This window comes from Diorhabda sublineata, chromosome 1, assembly GCF_026230105.1.
Source record: "Diorhabda sublineata isolate icDioSubl1.1 chromosome 1, icDioSubl1.1, whole genome shotgun sequence".
Taxonomy (NCBI): Eukaryota; Metazoa; Arthropoda; class Insecta; order Coleoptera; family Chrysomelidae; genus Diorhabda; species Diorhabda sublineata.
The window spans coordinates 10,061,486-10,088,210 of record NC_079474.1 but is presented as its reverse complement, the minus strand read 5'-3'; the positions used below and the strand labels follow the sequence as shown (position 1 = coordinate 10,088,210).

Sequence of the window (26,725 nt, the reverse complement as noted above, 5' to 3'; positions counted from 1 at the left end):
TGGGATTTTATTAAGGTGTAGACGAACACAGCCGTGAAATTGGATGAACACTGACTTTATTGATAGTAGTTTCTTTTTTTTATATTTTGACGCGAGGTTAGATAACTGAAGTAATAAAAAAGTAACTACAAACTGCACAGGTGAGGAATCATCTAATTTACGATGACACTGCTTTCACCATAACAGTCACAACAGTCTCCCACGCTTATTAAGACGTTATATAGTCTTTCAAGTATGAGAGAACTTTGCGAGTACGGTGATATCAGTAGTGGGAGGCTCTAGAGCGGCCCCTGCAACTGGAATATCTGGTGTTGGAGTCTGACTCACACTGGAACTTGAAGGTCTCCCCCGTTGAGCACGGTCAGAATCTGGATCATGAATAGGTTAAAAGTCATGTAAGTTTGGAGGAGAATGAGCAGTCGAGGTAGGTTGCAAATTATCGCCCTCTGGTTCAGGACCAAATGAACCTTCTTCTTTGAAATTTCTAAATGCCGAAGCTGGTCAATGTGATGCTTCATCTACACTTGTTGATCGTCGAGCTGAATGATGTAGTGAAGTCTTTTTGAGAATGGTACCAAGCTTCCACTGATTCCGCTACATTTGTCATTTTGAATTCATTTCAGTTCAGTTTATGACGCTGGTCATGAAGGAAACCCTGTTAGGATCAACTTCAAACTTCAGTGGATGACCATGAACATGAACTGTGACCATATACCGTTCAGAATCAGTAGCGCGGGAGCTTTGGTGTTGAAAAAAATCAATGATTTGATGGCAGCCATATTTTCCGAGGGGGACATAGAAGTCTTTATCCTCAACGAAATTTATAGATGGCACGTCTTTGGATTTGGAATCATGTTTCTGATTTTTGAGAATTTTTAAATGCAAATTTTGACTATGTGACCTTCACGGCTACATCCCGAACATTTTAAGCTAGATTTTTCGGTGCCACATTCGCTGGTAGAGTGATTGTCTCTTTAGCACACCACAGGAAAAGGTTGGCGAGATCCAAGCGTGATTTTCACTGGTTTCGCTTAGATAAAGTGTCTCGGTGGCGGGACCCTTCTCGAGTGCGCGACTTTGACGTGGGGCGCGATTTAGTGTGGTACTTCGAAACCTTATGCACTCCTTCAGTTGATCCGTTCTTTCTATCTAATTTCGAAGCTTCCAATGCGTGTGCTTTAGCGCAAATATCATCAAACGTTTGCAAGTCCGACTGTAAATGCAGCTCCCTAATCAAATTGTCTTTGATTCCCCTGATAAATTGAGCACGGAAAAATTTGTCCACAATTGAAGTGACGCGTGTGCATTCACATGTAGATTGAAATTGACAGTTAATTGCAAGTCGGCGTAATTTGGTTATATCTTGCTGGTAAGTTGAGAAAAAAACATGTTGAGAAACCACCATTCTCTTCTTAGGGAACCAAAATTTCTCGAATTCTTTGACCAATGACGTATAGTCAAGATCAACAGGTTTCTTGTGTGAAATTTGAGAGTTGAGAAGGTAATAAGTGGAAGAACCTACAGAATTCAAAAGCAACTGTGCACACATTTCAGGCTCGGTTGAAATATTCTAATTTTGGAATCTCTGGAGATAGATTTTGAAGGATTTGAAGCAAGATTGAACTGACCTGAAGGACGAGGATCATCACCAGAATTAGCAGCTTGAAGCGACAGTAGATTGTTGAATCACCGTATCTAGTAGTTTCTTCTGTTCATCTTTGAACGCAGCCAGTTACTGTGCGAATTTTTCGGCATTCAATGTTTATATCGTCGCCACTATTAAGGTGTAGGCGAAGTGACGAACACAAAAGTAAAATTGAACACTGACTTTATTGACAGTAGTTTCTTTTTTTTTCATATTTTGGCGCAAGGATAGATAACTTAAAAAAAGTAAAAGTAAAAAAAAGTCCCTAAAAACCGCATCTTATTACTGTTTCTAATTTACTATGACACTGCATTCACCATGACAGTAATAAAAGACATCAATACAAAAAACGAAGAAGGAACGGTTTGTTATTAGAAAAAGCATAAATAATTCTGTGATGGCGAGAATATTTTAGAAAAATTAACATATGTAGTGAAGAAAATAGATAAATTTATTACCTGGATGAAACATGAGTAAACGCTGGACATACCAAGGATAAGGTTTGAGTGGGACTCTTCCATACAATCCTCAATGCAAGAATTTTCGGATAAGATGCTAGATATATATAATCATTTAAAAAAGTAGTTCCATATTTTGGCCATTTACTTTATATCTACTCAAAACACCACGTTTAAATTGTATATTTTTGTAATAATAATTGAGCATAATTATTTAAAATTTATATTATTAATCAGCTGTATAAAACCACAAATTTTTCCTTAAATGCGGTCCTGTTAAATGCTTCGCTTTGGCGTTTTCAACCCTAATCACGTACACTATGCGTGAATATGTTTCAATTTACAATTTTTCTTCGATAAATAGACTTTAGTCTATGAATAAAGATCAAATTCTTTGTCAGAGTTATATAAGAAATTTTAATTGTAAAATGTATCAAATACGTCAATGCAAACGGTTTAAAGCCTCATTAACACTCAAACGTGAGTTAATAACAATCAATTTTAAATTTATTTTTATTTGATTTCTTTAATAATATTAACAAGTTTTTAACCGGATACATTATGGTAGATAAATACGTTTCGTTAAAATGAAAAGTAAACATTATTTTCACGAAAAATTATATAAAATGGAAAATATCAATATTTACGGATAACGATAAATTCAGTTCAATTCAGTATATTCGCGATTTGTTTTTAAAATGCTAAATCATTCTTATCAAATGTATAAGACAAATATTTCATATATTTCTATGAATGCGTGCATCGAGTGCACGCTGGTTCGAGCGCATATAAGAAAAACAATAACAGAGTAACAAAAAGTTGATAATTTGACCTTTATTCATAGACTAAAATCTATCGAAGAAAAATTGTAAACCGAAACATATTTACGCATAGTGCATGTGATAAGGGTTGAAAACGCAAAAACCGAGCATTCAACAGGACCGCATTCAAGAAATAATTTGCGGTTTTATACAGCCGATTAACAATATAAATTATAAATAATTATGCACAATTATTATTACGAAAATATACAATTTAAATGTGAAGTTTGGAGTAAATAGTGAACGGTCAAAATATGGAACTACTTTTTTCAATGATTTATTGATATCTAGTTAGCCTAGATAAGTTCCATGCATAAACAAAATATTGCGTTACCATAGCAACGAACAATAACTTATTAGAAGTGTCAGTGTAAAGTTTGACGACGTTAAAAAACCAGAGTTACGAAATAAATTAAAAGAAAAAAGATGTCCACCGAAATTGTGAAAATCGAAAAATTGGAGTAACGATCCATCATCAAGTACCTGTATTTAAAAGCGTTAAGAGGTAAGCAGATTTACGAAGATGTGCTTAATACCCTTGGTGATTAATGTCCTTCGTATGTGGCCGTGAAAAATTGAACTACAAGCTTCAAAAGAGGTAAATTTTCCATTGAAGATGATGACCGATCGGGAAGGCCAGTTTCTTTGTCAGTCCCTGAAAATATCGATGCAGATATCTGAAGCACTGAATATTTTATACGAACGCGTTCATGACGTCAATTTGGACATGAGAAAAATTGCTGCAAAATGCATTCCCAAATTTTTCAACGTTATTTCCTATCAGCCCAATTCCCTTTTTTCCGCGAGGTTCAATTAATTCAATACCCTTTTTATAATAAAAATCGTCAAACTCCTCAATAGCCGTTAACTGCCGATATCACCTCTATTGTTGTAAAATCTTTGACCATTTTTCAAGTCTGGGAATAGAAAATAATACGAGGGACTAAATATGGCCAAACCATTGCATTTTTTGGAGCTGGTTCTCCCTTTTCAGTGCATTGTTTTGGTTGTTCTTTTGTTATTCCATCCATGGTGAAACTGCTTTATTTCTGTGATACATTGTCAAACACTTGATGGAAAAATCTTTACGACACTGTTCTTGTTCCATTGTGAGCAAACGCGACATCTTCCGCATAGCTTTCTCATGTCTAAATTTTTAGTCAATATGCGATGTACCGTACTTTTTAAAATGCTTACTAGGTCTGCTAGGTCGCGCACTTTCAGTCGACGATCATCCAGTACCCCTTTGTGGATTTTCTGAGGTTGTCACCTTATTTGGTCGACCACTGCGATACTGGTCTTCGCTCGTTTAAACTCTGCTACCCAATATTTGACTGTTGATAACGAAAAAGTCTCACCCAAAGTAGAATCTAATTGAGCTTTCGTATTGGATGGGATAAGATCTTTCAAATAAAAGTATTGTATCACATAACGATGATGACTAATTTTTTCCATGCTTACAATTCATTGAAAACATTCAATATTGATAACTGCCAAACAAATACTAAACAACGTAGCGTCTTCAAACTTATAGATAGATTTTTCAAGCAACTACCGCGATCTTTAGGTCAGGTCAGGTACTTCTGGGACCATCCTCGCATTAATAGTTTGTGAAAATGTACTGTTTTAAATATACATTTTTCCCGACAGGATATCGTTTTTCAATTATATTGTTAACAAACATCTATATACTCAATAAAAATATATATGTCCACACTTAACGATGCAATTAGTCCATAAATAGATGATAATGATACGCAAGTTACATCGCGCGATGATTACATAATCGCTTGGGGATTTGACTTGAAAAAGATATTTTCTTCATAATCTCGGTTTCCAAAGTGAAGCTAGTGTAATTTTTAAGTAGAAATATTGTTGCGTCAAAGAAGAGGAAGTTAGGTCATCAACTTCCGTAGTGAATTCATTGAATCTGTAAAAATTGATCCCAGTTTAATATTAATTAACAATGGTTTTTATTTAGAGACTTGAAATTTTCCCAAACAAATGCGACAAATGTAGTTACGATTTGAAAGAATTTTTACAGAAAAGTTGTTATTGTTTGAGTCACTTCGACTAACATATTGTGTTCGCACGTTTTACAAGAACGCTCGTTCATATGTCTTGACAAGCCGACCGTGTCGTTCAGAATATGGTTTAAGACACATTAATGAAGCTATGAAGCTGTTAAAATATGCGTTAAACGTTTTAAAGAGACCCGTTCCACGTTTAAACCACCAAACCAGCAAAAAGTCGTCCAAAAACGTCTAGGACCACAGACAATACTGATAGAGTCAATGAGTTAGTACGAGAAAATCCGCATGTGTCTACTGGGAAGCGATCAGCGGTTTTAAATTTTTAAGCTCCAGTTAACACAGGTATTAAAAGATACCGACTTTGAAGCAAGATTGGCATTTACCGAAGAAATGCTTAATCCATTTTCCACTTTTGACAACATCCTTTTTTAAGATGAGGCTCATCTTCATTCAAATGGGTTCGTAAACCGACAAAATTGGACCGAAAATAATCCAAAAATGAAACATAAAAAACAACTGTATAGTCCGAGAGTATCGGTGTGGGTAGCAATCTTAAGCAAAGGAATTATTTCTTCTTCGAAGATTCCTGAGGACGAAACATCACCGTTAACACCGTCCGCTATGTTGCGATACTAGAGGGATATTTGACTCCAGAACCTGCGAGTTCAAAAATAGCGAATACGAGAACTTGGTTCCAACAAGATGGAGCGATCTATTACACATCAAATGACTCTAGGGCGGCTGTAAGATAGATGTTTCCTCCAAGACTAAATTCTAAAGGAGATGATATCCTCTGGCCCCTATGTAACCCTGACTTGACGCCTCTTGATTTTTTTGTGGGGACACCTCAAACATAAAGTCTCCATGAAACAATACGAGGAACATCAATTACTTATTCTACCATAGATGTAGAGGTGATACTTCTCCATTTAATTTAATTAATTAATCTTTTACTTCCTGTTTAGCTTGTTTTCCAGTTCAGTTCGTTTCTCCATTTCATATTTTATCGATTTTTCAGTATTTAAGAGCGGTCTGTAATTAGATAGATGTCTTAATAGTTTGGTGTTGTATGGTTATTACTTAATAAATAGTTTATTTCAAAGTAGTTTTGATGTTTTAATATAACGAATATGGTCAACCATCATTGGTTAGCCCGAAGATAGATAGTCTCAATATAGTGTATACTATGTGTGGCTTCTTCCCTTATTTGTTCATTTCTTCAGCTATTTCGTCCATGACTAGAAGAAACAATCTCCGTCTTCTTATATATATTCTTAACTACGTTTATCAGTTGTTAACTAAGTTTTCTATTCTTCATTATTTCTCATATATTTTTCTAGATCAACTGTTTCAACATAAATCCCACTATCTGCATCTGTTATTTGCCTCAAAGTGAATATCCAATATTCCGTTGATCTATTGATTCTAAATGCTGCCTGTGTGTCATTTAATGGGTTGTCTACTTCCTGTCCTAGTCCATCTTCAATTGTTCGGTCAAAGAGCTTGTATATAGTACAGAGTAGTAATTTTTGTTATCTTTATAACTTCTTTTTTTGTGGATGGGTGCTATCATTGCTATTCTCCACACCTTTCATTCCATGCTACTAGTAAAAATTCTTTACCCTTATTACCTAAATACTTTAACATTTCCATCTTTTTTTCATCTATTGACGGTGCTTTATATATTTTTAGTTAATCTATCGCCTCTATTAGATCACTCTTCATTTCTGGTCCTGGCTCTGCAAATCGTATGTATTTAGATTTCAATGCCAAGCGACGAAAAAATATGAACTTTTACTTCTTTTTTTTTTCGCGAAATAAAAAATTGGCTACTTATAAAGCCTAGAATGCGAGGAAAATGAATACAACGTTCAGCTTTCGACGAAATATCTTTTGACACAATTAGTTTTCTCTAAATCGATAGGATTAAAAAATATTTATTGTAATTATACTGATAATATTATAACAGCATAACAATATACTGTATTTAACCTTAGTAATAACGATTCTGTTTATTTGAAGTTTACATTCCACTCGCACAAATGAGTACCAGTTATTGTTCTTTATAAATATTTGACGAATACTGTTTGATAAAGTTCATCCAACTGTTATAATTTTCAAAGTACTCGTGTTTATAGATTACTGAACATTTTCTAATGAACCGAAAAGTCACTATCATCCAATTAAGTCAGTTATAGTTGATATTTGTGAAAAAAAAATATCATTTTCTGTTCACTCACCAATAAATTATTCAAATATTTTCCGAAAATAACTATGAATGAAAATTTAACATAAATAGGAAGTGGTGTTGACTTTAGAATTACCGTTAAGCAATTACGTCAAAAACACGCAGAATAAGTAATAAATATATGCAATATCATACTTGTTGTGAATTATAAATACACGTGCATATAATTAAGATCTTCATAATAGAAAAATTTTTGCTTTTCAAGCTTAAATGTTAATACGAAGTCAAAAACCCAGACATTACGTTTTATTTTATAAGTTCACAAAGGTTATGGTTATATATGTATGACATGCATACGTTTTGCTAACTTTTATCAAATTCAACAAGAATTAGATTGAGGTTAGAAAATAAATGAATGGTTTTGCACTAAAATATTATCATTTATACAGGATGTGATCATTGTTCAAGTTATTTAATTTGATTCTTCTTTCTTATGCTGTCTCTGTATCATTTAACCCCTTCAGCCCTGTCTATCCATCAATAAATCCCATCCCATTTATTTCACCACAGCTTCTCGACGGCACAGACCTCTCACAAACAAGCCCTTTTTCTTATTCCCACTACCCCAACATGTACCATTCACCTTCTTAAATTCAATATATTCCTTACAAGACAAGACAAACAAATCGAAACTGCTTTCAAAGAAATGACAAATAGTAGCAACGACGATCTATTTTTATATATGTATGCTAACAAAGAATGAAACAGGAATAGGAGGCTCAGATACAACGTCACAATCTCCAATCAAATCATCTCTAATTCCACCAACTTGCAGCGTTCGTACAGGTGAATAGAGGAGAGGAACACCCCCAATTTTTTTGATGCACCAACCAACTTCGTCCCAGTCGCTAAAAGTGGTATATCCTTATATTTTTGGGGTCGCTGAATACGAATAGGATATTTATGTTTATCTAAAATACGAAAAAAAAAATGTTTTGCGATTTCGTGTGTTCAACTCGATGTATCTTTGCAACTAATCGTTGTATTTTGATGAAAATTCAATGCCATATACTAGAGCGTATTTTGAAAGAAGATAGACCAGTCCAAATTTCCCAAAGCATTTTCCGACCGAACAGGAAATTTTAGAAAATTTTTCATGCTGTGACTCTTTACATACTAATGCAAAAGTTGAATGATGAAGTTTTTAATTTCCTTTTTCTGAATTCATAGTATTAAAAATTACAATGCAAAGAAGTTTTGTGGAAATTTTCATATCTTAATATGCAGTAGAAAAATCATCGTAATAATAAAATCGTAATAATAAAAAAGTATGTAGCTTTATTCCATAACGTATGTTTCATATTAATTTAGCATTCTTGAATAAATATTTTTTCAATATACGTCGGATATCATTCGCGGAATATCAAAAGTAAAACCAGTTCGTGTAGTCCATTGGCTTTTTCAGTAAGAAGAAAGTGCTTTCGAATAATGAAAATAAATCAAACCTTACCAAATTTATATGTGAATATTTAAAAAAACAGCTACCTAAGTATCATGATTGGTAGCGATAAAAAAGTTTGGTTGGTGTACTAGAGCCACGAAAATCCACATTTGTTATTCAAAACAGCTCTACTTTCATTGACGAAAGGTTTGAGTGCAGTTATATTTATGCTGACACTCGTATAATTTTCCAGTCATATTGTATCGAATTTATTAAAATATAACGATTAGTTGCAAAGATACAGCGAAATCACAAAACATTTTTTTTCCGCATTTTTAGTTAAAAACTCGATTTTGACCATGTAACCCCAATTTTAGTTAAAAATAAATATCATATTCGTATTCAGCAACCCCAAAAATACAAGGATGCGCCATTTTTAGCCACTAGGACGAGGTTGGTCAGTTTCTCCCTTTCTAAGCGATTTTTTAGGAGTGATCCGCTCCTCTAGAACTACTTAGCATTCTACAAGCCATCAATTTCATCTCCCTTCCTTATAAGCAGATTGCAATATGTACAGACTCACTCGCTTCAATTTCATCTAGTAAAATTATATAGACCAATCTCTAACATCATAAAAAATAACAGTTACTGTCATCTGGTTACTTTCCCAGATTGGGATCTTTGGTAACGAAGTAGCAGACCAACAAGCAAAAAGTGCTTTAACTAATATCATTACCGACAATATAACTATCCATAAGGACTTAAAAAACCAGAATAACGTGGAAGTAAAACTTGACCACTTCGCAGGCTTCTTCAGACAAGATTTAATCATTGCAAGAAGGATAAGAATCGGCCACTCAAGACTCACTCATGATTATCTAATGTCTTCTACCGCCAGACTCATTTGCACCAGGTGTAGTTCCAATTAACGATGAAACACATATTGACTGAATGCCACAAATATGACCACCAAAGATTGCAGTTCCAGTTCCAAGACATCCTGAGTGACTTGGAGCAAATATCTTTCGTGCTTTATTTATACTATTGTGGTGAATCAACCATGTATACTTTTTTTGTTAGCCTAAATTTCGTATCGAATATTACAACAAGTGTTGATTTATTTTTAGAATGTTTCTGGCACGTCACCGCTTCCCCAGGTAAACTAAAATAAAAAAGATGTAACATCTATAGACATTTAATTTTTATTAGTAATTGTCCTTATATTCAAGGGGAATCACATGCAAATATTTGAAATATAATTGATTGTTTTGCAAATATTAATATTTATGGAATAGAGATTTAAAAACGATAATGACGACAATATCGTTATAGTCCAGTCATTATAGTGGGTTGACCTCTGAAAATCGACGTACTCAGTATATTACCACGTATTATTTTGGAATCCTAAAACTATTCTCAAAATTCACATATAATTACCTAGATGGTCGTAAGTTTTAAAGTCTTGACAAAAGGACACAAAAATCGATTTTTTTATATTTTTTGCAAATTTTTCGTTCTCTGCGGGTTTTACGCTATTTGTATTCCACATCAATATTGTAGAAAATTCATTCTGAACAACTTTTGTATTCAACATTTTTTTATACCTTGAACTGTTTCAAGAGATAGAGCGCGCGGTCAGAGAATTATCTCAAATCAACTGGTAGTCCCGATCAAAAACTCGTAATATTGAGGTTATAATTTATTAATAAATATATAATTATCACTTTTTATTAACTTTTAGATTAAATTAAATCTTTCTTTATAATAATTCTAAAATTTATCAATTCAATAACACTCATCATCTCTCTCGGTAATTGAAAAATTACTAAGAGACATACTTTAATTACATTGTAATTATATTCTCATTTACAATAATAGCATTTGAAGTAGAAAATAATCAAGTACATCTTAAAAAATCCGTAAACTTGCTGAAGCATTCGAAGAAGAAAACTGTCCGGTTCACAGATTATTTGAGAGTGGAATGCAAACCTCATTAGTAGTTTATAATACTCCGAAATCTGTAGACAGTATCGATCCTCGCCGTTATGCTTTATACGTCAAGTTAACAAAGTTGACTAAATCTATCAAGCACTTATCAAATATTCCACCAACGAGTGGAGCAGCTCACCCACCAGGAGGTTGTACAATGCATAACGAATTCCTGGAACCTATCATGACTATTTTACCACCTGCACCAGATGAATTACTCAATACAATCTTCTGTAACCGCAAAAGTAGGGTTGCAGTGCTCTTTAGCTTGCGGCTAGTGTAACGGATAAGCTTATCTCAATGCTGTACCACATCAGACCGATATTAACGATGATAGAACCGTTGACCCAGAAATCATGAATGATTTGGAGACAAATGTTGAAGACGGTAATGAAGATGAATTTGAAATTCTGCAGCAGAAGGGTGATGACGACGATGATGGAAAAGAAGAAGAAAATTATGTTTGTTGAAAACATTAATCAAAAATTTATTTTTTCTCTTTTTTATTTATGTAGAAAGTTATTAGTAAAAGTTATATTAGAATTAAAATTCAATTTAAGTATTTTCATTAACAATTCCTAAGTACATGGCCATAAGTGTTATTATATAAATTTGGCACTAACCATAAAAAAATGAATTTAATCTAAAAGTTAATAAAAAATGATAATTATATATTTAGCAATAAATTATAACTTTAATTTTACGAGTTTTTGATCAGGATTACCAATAAAACTCCTACCGCGCGCTCTACGGTCTCTATCTCGAAAACAGTTCAATGTATAAAAAAATGTTTAATACAAAAGTTGTAGAGATTTCAATTCTCTACAATAATGATGATAAACACAAATAGCGTGAAACCCAAAGAAAACGAGATATTTGTCAAAAAATGTAAAAAAATCGATTTTTGTGATCTTTGAACTCTGATTTTAAAACTTGCGACCATCAAATTATATGTGAATTTTTAGAATGCCAAAATACAAGTGTTTACGTATGTTAGATGACTGGACTATTATTAAAATGTAATAAATAAAATGAAATCCACTGGAAATACCCATCACCAGTTACCTCAATCCATATTTTTAGATAAAATACAATGTATTGAAATTGTTAATAGATACTAGTATGAATAAATGGAAGTGGTTTATTGAGATGAGTTAATTTTAAATATATTCAGTCTACAAATTTTCCCAATGGATGTTAGTTATTTTGGAAGGATGGAAATTTGAAATGAAATATTAGTACAGAATATAATTGATTGAAACCTCCGATTCTTTTTGTTTTTTGAAGAAATTTCATTCAATTTTACGGAAGTTTTACTTTAAATATAGGATATACCAAGTCAAATTAGGCACAGATGATTTTTTTGTACTTTGAACCAACATCTTGCTTAATGATTTTATTCTAAATATACCATTCGTGCACGTTTTTTTTTATAAGAATCAATTTGTTGTTTATTGTTTATTTTTATAATTAGGCAATCTAGGAAAACAGTTGATTTACGTAAAACTGAACGAGCTAGGTAAGAAAAATAAAATTACCCTATAATGGATTCCGGGACATAACGGAGCAAGTGAAATGAAATAGCTGATAAGCTCACTAAAACGGGGGCAGACAAGCCCTTCATGGGACCCGAACCTTTCTGTGGTATATAGTTATTTTTTTATTTTATAGCTATGAAATTGATCCAAAATCCATTTTAAAGAAAATTTCAAATGATACAATTCCTGATAATTCGTATATTACGTGATTGTTCGGTTTTTAAAAACTCAAGGTTAAAGAACTCAAGAACAGGGGGCTTGGCTCTTAACTACAATCTTTAATCTGCGATATCTTTTTTATTTTTTGTCATACAATAACAAACAAAAGATCAAGTTGTTAAGTAAAAAAAATTATTTTATTTCAGATATTTTTTATAACTGCTCTATTTATGGAGATATTAACCAAAAATTAAATTTTTTTTAAATTCGATTAATTTTTTTCAATAGTATTTAAATTTTCAAAAATATTGATCACAACTTGTTTAAACTTACGAGGATATATTGAAAAATTCTTAGCTTACTATAGAACCAATCAAAATTTCAATGTCAAAATATTTTATTACTCAACATATTCTCCTTAATTAAAATATTACAGCGAACCTGCAACGTCTCTAGACCTTTCAAAAAAAGAATGTTTCTTCTTGCCCTGCTATTATTACCTCCTCGTTGGAAGAGAATTTACGACCTTCTAAACTTTTTTCAGTTGAGGAAAAAGATGATAATCAGACGGAGCCAAATATGGTGAATAAGGGTGTGTTATAGTAATTCAAACCCTAAATCACGAATTTTTTGCATGGAAGCATGAGATTTGTGTGCAGGGGCGTTGTCTTGCAAAAACAAAACACCTTTGGATAGCTTTCCGCATCTTATCTCTTTAATTTTTTCCCGTAGAGTGGTCAGTAATGTCGAATAGTAATCTCCAGTTATTTTTCTACTTCATGGCAATCCCAAAAAACTTTTCCAGCAGATTTTTGGACACGAAACTTCTTAGGTCTTGGAGAACCAGAGTGTCGCTATTCCATCGATTGTTGCTTTGTGTCTGGATCGTAGAAATGTATCCTCAAGTCTAATCCATAGTAACAATTCAGTTTAAGAAGTCTACATCGTTTTCAAATCGAGCACACATCGAACGCGATGCTTCTACCCTTACACGCCTTTGGTCAACATTCAAATATTTGGGGATCCATTTTGTAGCAATTTTTCTCATGTCCAAGTTGACGTGAACTATATGATGAACCGTTCGTATGAAATTCAGTGCTTCAAATATCTGCATCGATATTTTCGGGGACTGACACAGAAACTGGCCTTCCCGATCGGTCATCATCTTCAATGGAAAATTTACCTCTTTTGAAGCTTGCAGTCCAAGCAGTATCTTAGATCGTTCAACAGTTGACAATCTGTTTGAAGATTATTTTTTATTGTTTAATATAAATAAAAGTACAAGTGAGAACTTTTAAATATTATAGAAAATAAAATTTAGATTTGTCTTTTTTTCAGGTAAGAAAATTCTGTTGAAAAAGCAGTACGAAGAAGCTGATGGCTACTAGATAATGTTTTCAAACTACTACTTTAGAAGTGAGTTGAAATTTATTTAAATTTCTTTTAAAGTGAATTTCAAGAAATTCCACAAATTCCCCTTAGATTAATAATTGAATATTGTTTATAATTTTTTATTTTCAATTACCAAGGGACATAATGTCATGTTATAATGTCATTCGTTATTGATTGCAGCAAACAAAAATATTGTGATTATATAACTGACGTATGGAATCAAAATATTTCATTCATGCTCGTCTTAATTCTCTAGAGACTCATAAAATATTATTATTCATTATCGCGCTGTATAAAACTCGAAAGTTTTTGGATTTATTAACAAGTACTCGTATTGTCACACCATATACATATCGTTAACCTCATTTTTTCCAATTTCGATATTGATAGTTTCAAAATTGACCCAGACATTTCAAATATTGGGTAAGTATTATTTTTTTAAATAACAATCAATATCAATGTACGAAATATTATTGAAATTGACGGTTTATAGAAGAGTAACTGCCATGTAACGCCTCTCTGGACATTAGTATATTACTAAAAAATAAAGCAAAACTCAAAGACTAACCATTTTAAATGTTAAATATAATAATTATTGCTAAATACAATCAATTGATCAGATATTTACATTCATATTTATAATGATGTTTGTTTTAGGATTGATCACCTGTAACAAAAGAAAAATTTTATGGTACTATTTAAATAATTATTTCCATTTAAAGTTCTTACCGTTACTTTCAAATCTATATCAATTCCAGCTTTGAACTTATATAAGATAACGAAATAAAAGTATGTTTTATGACTGTCCAACTCCAATTTTTACTTATTGGCTGAGCTTCTAAAATCCTTTCTATTGAATGAAAAGAAAAATCTTCAGGCTCATTTATGACCTGCGAATTGTCATCAGCAATAGCGGTATTTGTATCCTCAGAAAAATTTGTGTTTGGAAGATTTACTATTTCAGGCTCTACTGTTTCATTGTTAGTTTCTGTCTCAACAGAATTAAAGCTGCAGTCATCGATTATCGTATCGTCATTGCTATTGCCATTGGTTTCATTGTCGTCATGAGTAACAGTGGCTTTTTCATATTTATACACTCCGAATTAAAGTGTAATTCACAAATAAAACTGGTAGCTTTTAAGTCTTGTCCCAGAGCAGAGGATCTACTACGCAATTCAATGTCCTTAAAAAAAATTGTGTTCGAGCTAGCGCATGTTTACTTGTATGATAAAATAATAATAATAACAACGGTACGTCATGAATACTTGCGCAGCTAGTGGCAGAAAAAAGAACTATGATTTGGTTTTATTTTTGTGTACATGAATACTATGAAAAACCCTACACCTTTTAGACTTTTTATATCTATACTTCGTGGCCGGGTCGTAGAAATGTTTACAAAATAATTTGTTGTGCTGTTATTTATTGGAGAATTTTGACAGTTTTATAGTATTTCCAAAGTCATTGATGCTTATAAATGAATTTGACTTGTTTTATACTATTTTTAAAATATTGGTGACTCATCAATGAGGCAGTTTGGAGGACTCATCAAGGGAGCAAACTCTTTTGTATAGTACTTTGAAAGTCATTTGAAACCTCTATTAGTCATATATGGGAATTTTGACAATTTTCTTGAAATTTTCAAAGTTTTTTGAAGTTTCTGTGATTCATCAACGGAGTTGACATTTTTTATAGTATTTCCAAAGGCATTGATACTAGTAAATGGATTTGACTTGTTTTATACTATTTTTAAAATATTAGTTACTCATCAATGGAGAATTTTGATATTTTTTTATCATTTCCAAGTTTGGAGGACTCATCAAGGGAGCAAACTTTTTTGTATAGTACTTTGAAAGTCATTTGAAACCTCTTAGTCATGTATGGAAATTTTGACAATTTTCTTGGAATTTTCAAAGTTTTTTGAAGTTTCTGTGATTCATCAACGGAGTTGACATTTTTTATAGTATTTCCTAAGGCATTGATACTAGTAAATGGATTTGACTTGTTTTATACTATTTTTAAAATATTAGCTACTCATCAATGGAGAATTTTGATATTTTTTTATCATTTCCAAGTTTGGAGGACTCGTCAAGGGAGCAAACGTTTTTGTATAGTACTTTCAAAGTCATTTGAAACCTCTTAGTCAAATATGGAAATTTTGACAATTTTCTTGGAATTTTCAAAGTTTTTTGAAGTTTCTGTGATTCATCAACGGAGTTGACATTTTTTATAGTATTTCCTAAGGCATTGATACTAGTAAATGGATTTGACTTGTTTTATACTATTTTTAAAATATTAGCTACTCATCAATGGAGAATTTTGATATTTTTTTATCATTTCCAAGTTTGGAGGACTCGTCAAGGGAGCAAACTTTTTTGTATAGTACTTTGAAAGTCATTTGAAACCTCTTAGTCAAATATGGAAATTTTGACAATTTTCTTGGAATTTTCAAAGTTTTTTGAAGTTTCTGTGATTCATCAACGGAGTTGACATTTTTTATAGTATTTCCTAAGGCATTGATACTAGTAAATGGATTTGACTTGTTTTATACTATTTTTAAAATATTAGCTACTCATCAATGGAGAATTTTGATATTTTTTTATCATTTCCAAGTTTGGAGGACTCGTCAAGGGAGCAAACTTTTTTGTATAGTACTTTGAAAGTCATTTGAAACCTCTTAGTCAAATATGGAAATTTTGACAATTTTCTTGGAATTTTCAAAGTTTTTTGAAGTTTCTGTGATTCATCAACGGAGTTGACATTTTTTATAGTATTTCCTAAGGCATTGATACTAGTAAATGGATTTGACTTGTTTTATACTATTTTTAAAATATTAGCTACTCATCAATGGAGAATTTTGATATTTTTTTATCATTTCCAAGTTTGGAGGACTCGTCAAGGGAGCAAACTTTTTTGTATAGTACTTTGAAAGTCATTTGAAACCTCTTAGTCATGTATGGAAATTTTGACAATTTTCTTGGAATTTTCAAAGTTTTTTGAAGTTTCTGTGATTCATCAACGGAGTTGACATTTTTTATAGTATTTCCTAAGGCATTGATACTAGTAAATGGATTTGACTTGTTTTATACTATTTTTAAAATATTAGCTACTCATCAATGGAGAATTTTGATATTTTTTTATCATTTCCAAGTTTGGAGGACTCGTCAAGGGAGCAAACTTTTTTGTATAGTACTTTGAAAGTCATTTGAAACCTCTTAGTCAAATATGGAAATTTTGACAATTTTCTTGGAATTTTCAAAGTTTTTTGAAGTTTCTGTGACTCATCAAGGGAGTAGACATTTTTTATAGTATTTCTAAAGTCATTGATACTAATAAATGTATTATGGACGCAGAAAATCTCATAAATTACATATATTTTGAAATTTCTATTCTACGAGAATATTTTTATATTGAATAAGCATTAGGTTTTGAGGAAATGCATTTTTTTGGTAGCTAGCCGAAAGTATTTCGAAAGAATAACCTTCACACCTTTTACTGTGTGAAATTAGTTCCATTCTAACGTATCCGGGATCCATTGTTAAAACGAGCACTTTCTGTGTAAATGTGGTATAAATGTAAGAAGTGAGATAATCTCAAGGTTGAAGAGTTTAAGTCTACCGTTATTAGTCTAGTTAATACGAACGGATGACTTCTATTTTCGTCCAATATTATCGAACACAATATTTTTCATTTTATTATTGTCAGTTTACCTAATCTAATATTGACATTTCAAGAATTAATGATAACAATTTGTTCTGGTTCCCTGGAGTGATGTTTGTTAGGCGTATCGGGATAAATATGAGCGAACTAGTAACCCGATTCAAGAAATTTTTTCTAAAAGGTCAAGCATATGCCAAAGTATAAATAAATTATTAAAAATAACTGATGTAGCATACATTTCAATAACTTATAATAGTGGTATTTTTAATAAATTCATTCGAAGATTTCCCTGTAAATCTTCTTTGGAACCATACCAGTTGTTTATATCTTTTTTTTTCATATATACATAGTGTTCCTGGACTTGATGTAAAAATTCTGAATTGAGAGAATTTTTAATGGATGATTACTTACGTCCATGGAGTATGTTTGAGCCAGGTGCGGCTCATGCCAAATGATTAACAATCAGTAACAATCATCTAATCAATCTTGAATTTTCTTAATCAATTTTCGGAACATCCTGTATAATCCCCGTGTATTTGGAAGTCATGATTCATTTAAATTTTTGCCTTTGTTTATTGTACAACAAATTATATTGTTGTTATAAATTTTTTTGGTAGAGAAAGTAAAATATTTCAATTATTCTCGACGAACAATAGAGGGCGTTGAAAACTGTTAATAAATCTTCGGTTAAATAGAATTGCCTGATCGTTGACGGGGAAAATTATTGCAACACCTTCGTATGTAAATCTTGAAGGGATAGAGCAAGACAGCGTGCGATGAAATGCAAGACGCAATATTTATTGATCAAAAGCATGCGCAGATGAAGTTTATCTGATTGTTCCGTACAAGATCTTGCAATTTTATCGATTTGGTGCCATTGCGTGTAAGTTGCAATTTTAGAATGAAATGAGTTTCTTCATTGATTCCCAACTAATTTTCCTATGTTTTCTCGTCTAATAATCTAACTAAACTGTCCACCAGACTCCAAAAGATATAATTATTCCCAGTGATGCAACGACCACTTTCTTCTTGTTTACTTCACTTAAGGAAGCTTGACATGGTGCAAGACAACGTGCGATGCAATGCAAGATGCAATATTTCTTGATCAAAAGCATGCGCAGATGAAGCTCAGAGGATTGTTGCTTGAAAGATCTCGCCTTGCGACAAAATCGGTTTTGTGCCATTTTTATTGAGTGCAAATTGCAATTCTAGGGAGAACTGACTTTCTGATCTGCTGATATTACGTTTCTTGCCAAGAATGTCTTAAGTATCTTATGTTTTCTTTTCTTTAGCTATAGAATTAGACGAGAAAAATTATATTTCAGAATGGAAAAAGAAACATTTGAAAATCTCCTAAAAAAAAAATAAAACATAAGATACCTAAGACATTATTGGCAAGAAACGTAATATCAGCAGATCAGAAAGTCAGTTCTCCCTAGAATTGCAATTTGCACGCAATAAAAATGGCACGAAATCGATAATGTCGTAAGACGAGATCTTGTATGAAACAATCAACCGAACTTAATTACATCGCACGTTGTCTTGCACCATGTCAAGTTTCCTTAAGTAAAGTAAACAAGAAAAAAGTGGTCGTTGCATCACTGGGAATAATTATATCTGCTTCTGCATTGCTTTTGGAATCTGGTGGACAGTTTAGTTAGATAACTAGACGAGAAAAAAAGAAAAAATAGGAAAATTAGTTGAGAATCGATGAAGAAACTAATTTCTTTCTAAAATTGCAAGTTACACGCAATAAAAATGGCACCAAATCGATAAAAATGTGATATCTTGCATGTAACAATTAACTGAACTTCATCTACTTATGCTTTTGATCAAGAAATATTGCGTCTTGCATTGCAATGCACGTTGTCTTGCATTATGCCAAGCGGCGTTTAAATGTCAAATAATGTGCAAGATTTTTTTATGATCTCTATCATATTTCGTGAGTAATTTCGTTATTTTTTCGATTTGCTTTTTCCAATTACAGTGGAATTCTACCGACTTCATTAGAATAATCGACAAAAAAGGGGAATTACCCATCCGGGCAACAAAAATATTAAACAGATACGATTTCTTTATGCAGTTGTTCTTCTTTTTGATCGATGTAAAACCCGAGATTACGCAAGTGAATCCAATTAAAATTGTTATAAGAACACATATTGAGAACGAGGATAGCAAAATGTTTAATTTATAATTATCAAAAGAATTAATTAGCTTTGTTTTAAATTGTCTAGATCGTTTTATTTTATGAAAGTATGAAAATTATCCACGAACAATGAACGTTTAAGACTTAATGTTTTAGGGATATTCTAACTGCCTTTAAATAATTCCTAAAAGTAGTTGAAATATTTCGAGTAATTCTTTTGAAATATTTATTTAAGCACATATAAGATGAAAATTATATTATTCTTATGATGATTTCATCTATAAACAAATAGTATAAATAGATATTAGAACATGTTTAGTATTAGCGAAACTAATAATTATTCTTCCTTTGCTTTGTTAGCAAACTTCTTTATGTAAACTCCGATTGCCATTAGGTAATGACCGTATTGAAATCTTTTCATTTATTATTAAATCGAACGTGTTTCTGCAAAATGTTCGGCGCTTTTATTTGAGGAAGGAACTTGACCCCGTTTCGTCAGTTTGCTTTCAAGTGTCTGCAATTTTATATACATTTTTGTTTGAAGACACGTTTAATAGATATTTCAATTTAGTTGAAACTTGAATATGTTACAATAGCGGTACATTATTACGTTATTTTTTCAACGGATTTGAACCTTAGGGAATACGATAAATATTTTAAAACCAAATGAAATATTAATATCACGTTTAGTTACGTGAAAATTAATTAAATCATTGCAGGAAGAATTGAAAACAGTTGATTTTTTTGCCGAAAATAATATCATGTGCGAAAAAAATAACCTCGCTATCTCTCTTACCGGATTGCAAAAATAGTGAACCTCCCATGACAAATTACAGGAGATCCTGTCGAATAACGGATGTTATTATTCGCATTGTTGTTTATTTTTTGATTAATAATACTATTAGCGATGCCAGAAGCTTGATTTGGAGTGAGATTTTTACATCTTGTTGTTTGGTTCATTATAGTTTTTTGTAACTTTATTAGAAGTTCCAGATATAAATATTCATTGTTACCATTTGTTACGAGAGTTGTTACTTAAGTTTTGACACATGGCAATACTGATGTGAATATGTCAAACCTGACATTGTCATCATAAAGTTTGACATTTTTAATGCTGAACATACTCAGAACGTGTTGTTGTTCACAGATACTTAAAACATTCGTCTTGGTCAAAAAATGGAATTGAATCGCAAACATTTTGTGCGAGGATTTCCTATGAGTTTCGCAGTAGATTAATCACCATCTCGAGCTATCATGTTTTGTTGGTTTTCAGTATAAAATCGTGGTTGAACTTCACTACAGGATGAATTTTTTAAAGGTCGTCCAAAGTTCAAAGAAATGCTGAAGAAATTCAACCACAGTGTTTCAAGAGACGTTTCTAAGATCGTGATATGCGACGAATCGAAACATAACAACAATGAACTAACTAACTAACAACTGGATCTTTTAAGCCGAGCCAAATCCAATAAAAGTTGTTCGCGCACGAAGCATTTCGAAGAAAACGGTCGCGTGTTTTTCGGAATAACTGGACGTGTCTCCGCCGTTTTATTAGAGCAACCTAGAACGGTAAATACTGAATGGTACACCAGCATTTGTTTGCCAGAAGTGTTGGAATAAATCAGTGAAACCAATCGCAAAAGATGAATTCATCCGCCGTGTTTGGCACCCATTGATTTCTACTTATTTCAGCAAATCAAAAATAAATGGCGAGGTCAACGTTGTTCTACAAATGAAGAAGGGTTCAAATTACATATTTTCGACGTATCAGAATTGAAAAAATGCTTCGAAAGTTGGTTTAAACGAATGAAAAAGTATATCGATCTTAATAGAGGATAATTTGAAAAACAATAAAGCCATATCTAATTATAAAATTTGTTTCAAAACTTAATTAACAACCCTCATATTACAAATTTTGATTAATATAATACATTTTTGTTTTTTGTAACTTGTTAAAGAATTGTAGATTTTTTATGTAGAACACTTACTTCATTTTGAAATTGATAAATGAATTTTCAAAATTGATGGGTTAAAGTACTGAACCAAACGGCCATATCTCCTACATGATTGCCTGATAAAAATGCGCAACGTAGGCAGGAACTTCGAGTCTCTTTAATAAACCGTGACATAAAAGATGAGTCACGACTTGGAGAAATTAAAAAAAAATTCTCAAAGGAATTCCAAAAGTACTGTAAGAAACTGTTAGATTCTTTCTCGATTTACATTTTCGATGGGTTGTTTGTCTTGTACGACAAACGGGTATTCCCAGTATCTGCTTTCATTAAAATTCCAGATAATAAAATTAAACATTCATCAGCAATAAGAAAAAGGAAAATGAAATTTATGTTGCTGCTTTTGATAAATAAAGATGAATATATATGTTACCGGCTAAACCCGATTTCAGGACAAACTAATTTTGCCTAAACTAGTTCTTCCTATAGGCGATAGGATTAATACTAATTTGTCTTAAGCCCGATAGGATCTTCATAAAAATACGTACATGTCAGGACTTGTACATGTGTGAGTACATTATAAAGTTTTCTTTTTCTTCCATATGGATGAACCTACGTTAAGTGGAAATGCAGATTAAAAATAATGGAGGTAAAAGTTTTTGACAAAAATTTTACAAAGTGAAAGTAAAAAGTTTTCTCCTTATAATGTGTTATGTTAGGCAATGATAATCTGCAATTCTAACTGCCACCAAAGTACACCATGTTAAAATAATAATAATTTTAAAAACTGAGCTTTGATTTCCTGGCCGACACAGGCGAGACCTTTATTTTTAAAATGGCATTACCCGCCCAATAATAAAAAAATATTTATTAAGCCCTAACACGTACCACTTTTCAATAACTTAATTATCCCTGTTTACATTCGGAGGAAGGTAATTTTATAAAGGGGCGGTTAATATCGGTAAATTTTATGGCTGAAAAAATACTTGAACTGTATTATTCAGATTATTAAACATAAAAATAACATTAATAATTAGTATTCTGTGAGTGGTTCACTGTTTATAGTGCAAAAAAAGGTTATGAAGACGAAAATGTCGAGTCAAATGCACAACAGCTGCAATGTTTCTCCTGATAAATTTTTCTATATTTGTGGAGAATTGATAGAGAAATCGCAAGCCAGTCTATTTTCCGGAAACATGAAAAAGCCTATTTCAAATATTCTGGTACTTTAATTGGAGACCAAGACAAGCAGTGGGCCCCCGTGTGTGCTGTGTTAGTTGTAGAGTGTCATTGGTGCAGTGGATGAATGGGAAGAAAGCCAAAGAGACAAAAATTATGCCTTAAAAAAATGCTACATTTTCTGCATTCTACAGTATGGAAAATTCCTTGTGTGCGTGTACGGATATTGATGGTCTAATGAAGGAACTTAATATTGATCACAATCCCAGTGAGTGGCGCCTATTTATTGACTCGTCTAAATATAGTTTAAAAGCAGTTTTATTACACCTTGGAAATTTAAAACCGTCTATACCAGTTGCTGATTATGTGAAAATGAAGAAGAAAATATTCGCTTGCTTGTAGACAAAATTAACTACAACAATATAAGTGACAGTATGTGGGGACCTGAAGGTAATTGGAATTTTAATGGGACTTCGGGGAGGGTTTACGAAACATTGCTATTTTCTTTGTCTATGGGACAGTCGGGCAGTAGATCAACACTATGTTAAACAAATTGGCAAACAAGAAATGAGTTTCAACCGGGATCTCAAAATGTTGAGTTTATACCTCTTGTAGATCCCAAAAATGTCCTTCTACCCCCCCTTCACATTAAACTTGGATTTATGAAAAACTTTGTAATGGCTATGGATAAAGAAGGTGATTGATTCAAATACCTTAAATAAGTCCTTTCCCAGTTACATGGTGCCAAATTAAAGGAAGGTATTTTTATTGGGCCATAAATTGATAGACGATGACAATTTTGCACCAGGCAGTAATTAGAGCATGGAAGGCATTTGTTAGTGCGGTGAGGGGATTTTTGGGCAACAATATGGATCCCAACTACCAACAGTTAGTTGATCAACTTCTAGACGCCGACAAATCTCTTGGTGCTCGAATGTCATTAAAAATTTATTTCCTCCATTCCCATCTGACATTTTTTCCCGAAAATTTGGAAGCTGTCAGTGATGAGCACCCAACAATGAAAATTCGCTATCAAGGACGATGGGATTAGGCCATGATGGGTGATTACTGTTGATTTTTAAAAAGAGAAAGTGTATTCCCTTAAAAAAGGATAAAGTAGAGCTATTTGATAAAGTGATTTTTTTCAAGTTTTTGTTTTTAAAGATGTCAGGCATGTTTATTAGATGTAAACTATAAATATTGTCAATATATACGATTTAAACAACGTGGAAGTATTTTTTTTTAATAAATATTAAATATTTTACCAATGACTGTGGCTTAAAAACCTTACGTGTTACTATTATTTTTTTTATATTTTCGTATTTGTATAGGTCCACTTTTTGCAATATGTTAATCATTCTTGTGTTACTACAAAAAAATTTTGTCGACCAGTGTATTGCTTTTATTAAAAAAAATACTCATTATTTGTTATAGTATGATTATTAGTATTACCAATTATCCATAGCTTTTAACGACGAGAATAGTGGTTTTACAAAAAAATATTATTTTTCCAATTGAGGAGTATTTTATACAGTGTATCTGTTTTTTTTTGACTTTCTAGATATACTGTAATGTTGAGACTAGGCCGTACACTAGTTTATTCTAAAGTGTACGTATTTATATCAAGATTAACTAGTTTGCCTAGGCTAAACTGGTTTATCCTATCGGGCTTTGGACAATTTGGTTTGTACTAGGCTAAACTACTATACTAATCCTATCGCGTATAGGAAGAACTAGTTTAGCCTAGGCAAAACTAGCTTGACCTGAAATCGGATTTGGCCTGTAACATTTATAAAAAATTTCAGTCTACTAATATCGACTTTGTACCTAATCCACAGCAACTGCCTATGTATATATGAGTCATCATTGTATAATATTTAATTAAATGCTTTACCTTGATCAATTATTCACTGACAAAATAACGTAGGTGAGGTTTGCAAATTTTACAAAAATAATCAATTCATAATAACAATCAAATCCTTTGGAAAATCAACAATAAAAAAGATCCACATTAACTATTTTCTATGAAAAATTTTACCTATTAGCTTTTTTTTCGATTCTGCATTTGGTTAAATGGATATAACAAGTTTCTTATAGCCTTGAATGAATATATTCACCTCGTTAAGTTAAACTGGAAATCAAGTTGAAAATATTTCGTATTAACACGACTTTCTTAGTTAATAGTTATTTGGGATCCACGTTTTGTCTTATCGCTTTGTTGTTAAGCCGTTACTGAAGTTTCACTATAATTTATTAATATTCCTTGAAAATAGACTAATAGAAATAATTTTACTACTTCAATCCTGGATATATTCTTAAATTAAGGGTATTTAGTTTACCAATTTTAATTTGTTTACTTCTTTTCCATTTTTTTAATCTCTAGGAATTTTTCCAATATATCAAAAACTGGATTTAACATTTTGAATGATTGTAATTTCTTGCGATTGTATAGCTGAATACATACGATAAATGTAAAAATTGTTTTACTTCTACAGTCCAATAATATCACATAGTTCGATTGAAAACGAAATATAAACATTTCCGTCAGGAAATAGAGCGGCAGAATTGTTTTTGTTTTAACACTTTCTGTTTAGGTCACGAAAAACTTCAAAACATTCAAAATGGGGCCTGTTCAATTGGTAATATTTAAGATTGTTGTTTTTATTTTTCTTTTAACAATTTCTGGTTTACTTTTAGAATTTCGTTACAATATATTTGGCTTTTTATTGTTTTATTTTTGAAAATACCTACTTTAATATAAATACTTTCTAGTATTCATGAACAAATAATCAACATTCTTGATAGAATTTTGAAAATAAATAAACAACGTAATTATCACAAATTACGAGTAAATACAATACTATATTTAGAAAATAAATTGACACATTGGAAGAAGAAACAGATGAATCTAAATTTAAGCATTTAACAGTCACCTTTAGATAAAACAACAATCTCTTAACTGGAAATTGATACTATGGTAGATTTATTGTTTCAATGAATAAACATTCATATGCCTTCTGCAATTTCCATCTCATTTAGCATAAGAAATTTGGTTTTAAGAAACAAAAGCCCAAGTCTGTCTCTGTCTTTGGGGAGTTTTTTACAAAATGATTTATCTTTATTTATCTTGGGTAGGTATAGTTCTTCCAATATCAATTGCAGAAGACAGTTATGCGAGGAACAATCAATATTTCATAAATACGCACAGCACTTATAAGAAATTAAGAAACTAAAAATAACATTAACTCCCCGTATATAAAAAACATCTAACAAACTGTCAGTCCAAGTGGACTCCACTAAACATAAATGCATTTCTATTGGCCGAAGCGTCGGAAGGCCAATGTATACAATTTATCGGAAATATTCCAGCCAAAAAGTCTGCGATAAGCAGTGGCGTGGCTAGGTGAGATTCATTATACATCATAAAAATAATTATTCATATTTTTGGTTTGCCGAAACCCGCTATAAGAGTTCAGTTTCTTTCAAAATGTATTTGTAAAAGTATTTACACGTCAAATGTTTTAATAAAATTCGATAACCAAAATTTTGGCAACATGTAATCTGATGCGTTTTTTCGTCCATTACTGATCAAGGAAAAAGCTTTTTCAACGTATGCGTTATGTCCTGGGATAGCAAAGCAATATTAACAAATAATTCGGAATTCTGGAAAGCAATTTTGACTTAACGATTTAAAATATGTCATCCGTTTCTTATGTGCTTTCAGTAGGCAAAAGTTTTTTTCAATTCTTGCATTTATGCTATTCATTATCTCTGAACAGTTTTCCAAAACCTCATTTACAGAAACATCAGCCTTCTCTGTATCTTTGATGTAGCCTGCAGCCTGCAAATATCCTTTCTAGAACTGGAAAAGACTCAGCCAGCGCTTCTTTGAATGATAAAGTATTTAAAACTAATACAATTGAGCTCTTCTGTACGTACGGTAAATGTAGCCAAATTACTGCCTGAGCTCGTTTGCGAAATATAAAAAGCCTAACTAGCCGGACACAAGCCCACCTATGTCTGGCTTTTTCCAGATCCTCAGCAAAGCTCAAATGATATAGCAACATTTCTTTTTTGACATTTTTCTAATTTTGCGTAGGAAAAGAGACATTTTTTTATGTGAAAGGTTT

General features: G+C 32.0%; 1 protein-coding gene across 3 annotated transcripts in view; it reads left to right on the top strand.

The window, feature by feature from the left end:
- LOC130448194 (alpha-1D adrenergic receptor) overlaps window positions 1–26,725 on the top strand; it is a 53,671-nt gene that overhangs the window by 15,769 nt on the left and 11,177 nt on the right. For 2 of the 3 annotated variants that reach the window (XM_056785471.1, XM_056785454.1), the window contains exon 2: window positions 13,611–13,688. The exons of the other annotated variant lie outside the window; for it this stretch is intronic. The gene's annotated coding sequence lies outside the window, so the exon portion shown is untranslated. The remainder of the gene's footprint in view (window positions 1–13,610; window positions 13,689–26,725) is intronic. 3 annotated transcript variants of the gene reach the window in all.